Source organism: Gekko japonicus, unplaced genomic scaffold, assembly GCF_001447785.1.
Source record: "Gekko japonicus isolate JY-2015 unplaced genomic scaffold, Gekko_japonicus_V1.1 scaffold953, whole genome shotgun sequence".
NCBI lineage: Eukaryota > Metazoa > Chordata > Lepidosauria > Squamata > Gekkonidae > Gekko > Gekko japonicus.
This window is the reverse complement of record NW_015161979.1, coordinates 220,288-227,532: the sequence shown is the minus strand read 5'-3', so window position 1 is coordinate 227,532 and position 7,245 is coordinate 220,288.

The window sequence follows — 7,245 nt, the reverse complement described above, 5'->3', positions numbered from 1 at the left end:
AGTGCCCGTCGCTGCAAGGCTTCAGCTGAAACAGAGATTAACTCCCAAACCTATTTCCAGCACCAAGGTTCAGACCCCGTAGGTGAAAAGTCCCCAAAAAAGAAGAGAGGGACTCTGTGCCTGCGCAGAGTGCTTTTCTTTCATCAGTTAGCAACGACAGCACATTCACAGACACAGTGAAATTAGAAAGCTCTGCTTGGGGGGTCTTTTCAATCCTACTCTTCCTCCCAAGAGCTTTGGGGGCGTGCGCATGTATGGGCCTCCTTTGTGTGTTGTTACCCAGTGAGGCCAGTGATAGACCCAGGCGTCAGGACAGTGTGTGGAATTGAACCCAGGTCCTTCTAATCTTCATTCAGCACTCGGACCCCTACGCCATACTGACTTGACAGCTTTAGGCCCCAGTACCTCCCAGCCTGGAGAAAAACTTATTTTGAACTGGTTGGAACTGGCCAATCTGAGCCAGAATAAATTTATTATTTATTATTTCAACTTGTATCCCGCCTTGCCGGACAAGCTGGCTCAAGGCGACTTACAGATATTAAAATACAATAAAAGCATAAATACAATAAAATTCATATAAACTACATAAAATACTAACATAGAGAATACAGTAAATGGCGGCATTCATTAAACAATCCCTTAAATGAAAGGCAGTATCCAATAGTATATCATAGGGCCATGATGCATTCTGGTGGCTCATTTATCAGTGGCGGCTCCTAATTGAAAGCCTGGTGGAAAAGCTCCATTTTGCAGGCCCTGCGGAACTGTAAGAGGTCCCACAGGGCCCTGATGTTCTCTGGGAGCTACCAGTATGGAGCCGCCACTGAAAAGGCCCTGGCTCTAGTAATGGTCAACCTGGCATCTTTCGGGCCAAGGAGAGTCACGCGTTGTTGCTACCCTCAGTGCTCTCTGAGACACGTATGGGGAAAGGTGGTCCCTCAGGTAGGCAGGTCCCAGACCATATAGGGCTTTAAAGGTCAAAACCAGCACCTTGAAACGAATCCGGTAAGCTATTGGCAGCCAGTGCAATGCCTTCAGCACAGGCTGGATGTGGTCTCGTATTGAGACACCCATCAACAGCCTGGCCGCCGCATTTTGCACTAGCTGCAGCTTCCGAATTTGAGACAAGGGCAGCCCCATGTAGAAAGCGTTGCAGTAGTCTAATCTTGAGGTAACCATAGCATGAATCACTGTTGCCAGGTCAAAAAGTGGTTAGAACAGGCCTGGACTGCAGTGTGTTGGTATGAAACCTCTGAACCAGTCTGAATTGGTTTGAAGTGACCTAAACTGTTTAAACAGGGCTAAACTGGTTTGAACTGGTCTATAATGGTCACTCTCTCTCCCTCTAATCTATCTCACAAGGTGGCGGTTGTGTCCCTAAAATGGGGGAAGGGAGACCAGTGCACTCAACAGGAAGGGAAATTTTATTTATTCATCTATTTATTAGATTTTTTTTAGCCGCTGCTCACCCAAAGAGTCTCAGTGCGACTAACAGCATTAAAACCAATAAGATAAAACAACATAAAAACAAATAACAAATATTAAATATTAAGAAGAAGAAGAAGAGATGGGATTTATACCCCGCCCTTCACTACCCAAAGGTGTCTCAGAGCGGCTTACAAACTCCTTCCCCTTCTCCGCCCCACAACAGACACCCTGTGAGGTAGGCGGGGCTGAGAGAACTCTTGACAGAAACTGCTCTTTTTCAAGGACAGCTGTGCCAGAGTTATGGCTTGCCCAAGGTCATCCAGCCAGGTGCAAGTGGAGGAGTGGGGAATCAAACCCGGTTCTCCCAGATTAGAGTCCGTGCACTTAACCACTACACCAACATCTGGCTATCACCTTACCCCTATTAATACAGCCCAAACATGTGGTTACCCTCTAAAGGCCAACCTAAATAATTCAGCTTTGCCGGGCACGGGTGTAATGCTGCATTCCACAGGCCACAACTGAGAAGGTCCTTCCCTGGTGACAGCTGACCGAGCCATCCTGGGGCCAGGCACCTGCAAGGGGCCCCTAGACGATGGCCGAAGGGAGCGTGGGGGTTGGGATGGGAAAGGCGGTCCCGTAGGTATGAGGGTCCAAGACCGTTAAGGGCTTTAAATTTTAACACCAACACCTTGAATTGGATCCATCAGCTTACTGGTAGCCAGTGCAGCTGCTGCAGAATTAGAGTAATATGAGCTGATCATGATGTTCCGTCAGCAACCTGGCAGCTGCATTCTGGACCACCCGCAGGTCTCCAAAGCATTTTCAGGGGTAGCCCTACGTAGAGCGAATTTCAGTAGTCTAATCTGGAAGTGACCATTGTATGGGTTGTATGGATTGTCTACCAAATTGGTCCAGTCTACCAAATTGGTCCATTGTATGGCTCAATGTGGCAAGGTCTGAGCCAGACAAATAAGGAGCCAGCTGGCGGTCCTGGCCAGTGCTCCCTCTAAGCTGTGGAGTCTTGTGAGCAAAAATTCTACTTGGTGAGCTCCTGGCATTAAAGTTGTGAGTGAGCGATTTGGCTGCCGCATGAATTAGTTTGCTCTGGAGCCATCCTTCCTGAGCTAAGACAGAAATGTGTGAGCCGGAGGCTAAAAAACCGTGAGCTAGCTCACACTAGCTCAGCTTAGAGGGAACACTGGCATAGGTGAAAAAAACGCTTACTGTGCAGAATCCAACCACACCCCAAAGCTCTTGACAGAGACTGCGGCTGTCAGCTGGACACCATCGAGTCTCGGGAGTGACTCCTGCCAGCCAGCATCTCCAGCTTTCCCAGCCACATGACCTCCATCTTGGATGGATTCAACTTCAGCCAGCTCCCCTTAACCACTGGACTACCGCACCCAGCCACTGGGATAGGGCCAAGAGCCGGAGGAAGAACTGAGTGTCCTCAGCATATTGATGGCAGCATATTGACGGCACCCAGCTCCAGACCTCCTGACGATCCCGGCATTGGAGAGTCATTTAAGATTCATTTCAATTCAGTTCAGGAGCTGCAGTGGCTCTAGGAGCTGCGGTGGCTCAAGCGGTTAAGACGCTGAACTGCAGGCTGTGGAAGGTCGGTAGTTCAGCAGTTCGAGACCCGAGTGCACCGTATGACGGAGTGAGCTCCCGTCTCTGGCCCCAGCTCCTGCCAACCTAGCAGTTCGAAAGCAAGAAATTGCAAGTAGATAAATAGGTACCACTTCGGTGGGAAGGTAGCAGCGTTCCGTGCACCTTGGGGTTTAGTCATGCCGGCCACATGACCACAGAAATGTCTTCGGACAGCGCTGGCTCTCCGGCTTTGAAGCGGAGATGAGCACCGCAACCCTAGAGTCGGATTCGACTGGCTTTCGAGCAAGGGAACCTTTACCTTCTTTACTTCAATTCAATTCAGGTCTTGTCAGAGCTCCAATAGCAACCCTCTGAGAGAGTCCCTGGAGCATATATATGAAAATAAAGCCCATAAGCACCCTGGAGCTTGCTGGGGTGGAGGTGGGGTTGAAGTCTTCTGCTTCATTGCGTTGCCATATTTCTAGTCCTGCTCACACACACTTGCTTTCCTCAGAAAGAGCTCCCAAGCAGAAGCCCAGCAGCGGCGGAGGAAGCCGCTTGAGAGAAAACAGGAGCAAAATCCCAGTGGCAATGGGGACTTTGGTGGCCCCAGCCCCACTTATTAGAGTTGCCAGTCTCCAGGTGGGGGCCTGGAGTTCTCCAGACAGATTAACACGACCACCCATCTGGATCTACCTGAAGAAGTGAGCAGTGACTCAGGATCTTACCCTGCCATAAATGCTGGTAGACTTGAAGGTGCTCCTGGATTCTTGCTCTTTTTTATTGCTACAGACAGACTATCAGGGCTGTTCATCTTGATCTATCTGAAGGAGTGAGCAGTGGCTCAGGAAATCTCCTCCCCTGCCACAAATATCGTTAGTCTTGAAGGTGCTCCTGGACTCTTGCTCTTTTCTCCTGCTGCAGACAGACTAACATGGCCGCCCATCTTGATCTGTCTGAAGAAGTGAGCAGAGACTCACGAAAGCTCCTCCCCTAGGGTTGCCAAGTCTGGCAAACTCACCGGCGGGGGAGGCTCCAACGAGTCGTGCTCGCGCGCCGCCAGCACGTCACCAGAAGTGACGTGCGACGTTGCTGACGTTGGGGGCGTGGCCCAGCTCGTCGGGGGGGGAAACCATATGGTTTCCCCCCCCGACGAGCTGGGCCACGCCCCCAACGTCAGCAACGTCGCACGTCACTTCTGGTGACGTGCTGGCGGCGCGCGAGCACGACTCGTTGGAGCCTCCCCCGCCGGTGAGTTTGCCAGACTTGGCAACCCTAGGGGAGGAGCTTTCGTGAGTCTCTGCTCACTTCTTCAGACAGATCAAGATGGGCGGCCATGTTAGTCTGTCTGCAGCAGGAGAAAAGAGCAAGAGTCCAGGAGCACCTTCAAGACTAACGATATTTGTGGGGGGGAGAGACTGGTGCTTCCCTCTGTGGCTTCAAGCGTGGCCCCTACCCTTCAGCTGTACCCAGAAGCCCTGCCCACAGCCAGCGCACGGAAGTGTGGCAACCAGGGCCCAAATAGAGAGCTGAGCATCCAAGGCACCCAGCTCTGCAAAGGGTGTGGCTTTCACATCCAGTGCCCCACCTCCTTCTTCGCTCTGGCCTTTCATTCAGGGCGAACAAAGGTCTGTCGCGTCCACACAAAAGCTTATCCCCAGAATTAAACTTGGCTGGTCTTAAAGGAGCCACTGGACTCAGACTTTGTTCTAAGCCAAGCAAGTTGCACAGCTACCCATCTGAATCTATCTTCGTTTGGGGTGAAGTACCTGTTACGGCCACCATGGAAAATCTGTGGCCTGAAGAAGGCTTACCTCTCCTCAGCTCTCCCCTGTGCCAGCCCAGAAAGACGTTGGCCCACTGAATAGGCAGGTGTTACGGTGCCTGGCCTTGTTGCCCCTGGCCTGGGCTGGTCCCTGCAAAATTCCTCCCCGCTGCAGTCTGCACCGACCGTGCAAAGCGCAGCAAGAAGCAAGAAGCCATTGTCTGAGTTTTAAAATGGGAGGGTGATGACCCTGACAGCCCTTGTCATTTCTGATCAATTAGTGACAGTCCCTGTCCAAAAATAATTCCTATTCGCCAGGGGTGTCAAACTCATTTGTTACAAGGGCTGGATCTGACATAAACGTCACTTTGTTGGGTCGAGCCATGTGTGCCATACAATGTAATGCCAGGTACCGGAGATATAAACTTTATAAAGGACACAGGCAAACCCAACGAACAATATTATTTTTACTTAAAATACAAACAAAAGCAATAGATTCCTAGCAGTGAAAGCAATTGATTTACTGGGGAGCCCACAAAAGTCCCTATAAATGTATTTAATCCTATGCAAGCCTAGGTTTCTTCCAAGGGATACCATAAAAGGGGGAGTACCTTACATTTCCATACATACCAGTTGCTTGCAGGCTGGGTAAGAGTCCCGGACGGGCCGGTTCCGGCCCCCGGGCCTTATGTTTGACACCCCTGATATTGGCTGTCCGGCAGACAATCTCAGCTTCCTAAATTACGCCTAGGGTCTGTGTGGCTCTCTAGAGGGTGGCTCCAGTTCTGCATTAGCTCTGTCTAGGGTCTCTCTGCTAAACATAAACCTTATGTAGGGTACAGTTTCCCTGCACTGATTTAGAAAGATGGAACTGTGTCCATGGACATTCCTCAAGCTTTGTTCTGTTGCTTCAGGCCAACACAGCGACCCGCCTGAATCTATCTTCAAGGGTTGGGGAGATGGCACAGATTTCTCAGATGGGATTTGTTTTAAATCTGTCCAAAGGATCTCAGCATGAATGGCAGGCTATACACAAAGTAAATAAATACATACCACCAAACAAATAAGGCATGTGGGAAGCAAAACAAGTCTTAGGTTTTTTAATGTGCCTCAGGAGAAGTTTGTAAACACTGTATACAGAGTTTTAACAAAGAAAATGGCATTTTCAGAGGTGCAGCATTCTGTTAAAATTTATTTATTTATTCGTTAGATTTCTATCCCACCCTCCCGCCGAAACGGCTCGGGGCGGCTTACAACAATTATAAAACCAGCATAAGTACATATATAAAATACAACTCAATAAAATAGCTCAGCTCATTTCCAATTATATAAATACAGTTAAGACCATTTAAATGTGGCGGTGTCGTATAATAAAGTGCAAGTACAGCACAGCCGATATAGGGTCTTTCCTACTGAAAGGCCCGGCGAAAAAAATAGAATTTGCACATCAAGTGGGACAGCAGAGAGACTGCCCAAAGGCAAAGCCCTGGGCCCATCCTTGTTTACTTTGAAATGCCACAGCAGAGAGATTTGGTTTTAAAGAAGTCTTACAAGCTCAAAGGAACTGGTGCTGGAATTCCAACCAATATTCTTTCCCATGATGTGAAAGAAAGGAAAGATTAAAATTTGCCTTCATCTCAGAATAAAATAATTTATAATAAAACGTCACCAGGAACAGAGGGCTTTTAGAAAGAATCACTGAAGGACAGACGTCTCAGCAAGCATTTTTCTTTTTCTCAGTTCTGATGATGATGGACGAGTGCTGACTATGCCCACTAGACACAGAGGTCATTTCGGGGGGGATCGCGGGGGATCGCAGTTCCCCCGGGTGAGGTACGGGGGCGGAGCACATGACGAAGCCCCGCCCCCTGCTTCCGGCTGCCCCGCTTCCGGCCCTCATTCAGCCAGGAGGAGGCAGGAGAAGAGGGAGGGTAAGTTGCTTCCTCCCTGCCTCTCCCCACCCCTGCCTGCCTGGGGCCAGGGAGGGCCTTCGCGGGGCTTCCTTGCACTCCCGCCGGCCGGGACCGTTGGGGGCGGGGTGTGTGGCCTTATGACACACTTCCGGTGATGTCAGGGTGTGTGGCATATGCTAATGAGTTATGCTAATGAGTTCCCCTAGCTCTATTTCTACTAAACGACCCCTGACTAGACTACCAGTGCTTCAATATGGCAACCCTTCTACAGCCCAGGGAACAAAGGGTGGGGCAGATGGGGCTTTTTACGTCAATGAGATCCAGAGACCGCCTGTATGGGGACCTTCTTGGGAAACGGAAGACAATGTCGCGTGCAGTCAGCCTGCTTGCGACCTCAGTCGGCCTGATGGCTTAGAACGGAATTTCCCAGACTTATTTGGCCTACCGCCCCCCTTTCCAGAAAAAAAAATTACTCAACGCCCCCCTGGAAATCTACCTTCAAGAAGTGGACAAAAATATGCAGTGACAAATTTGCACATAGTA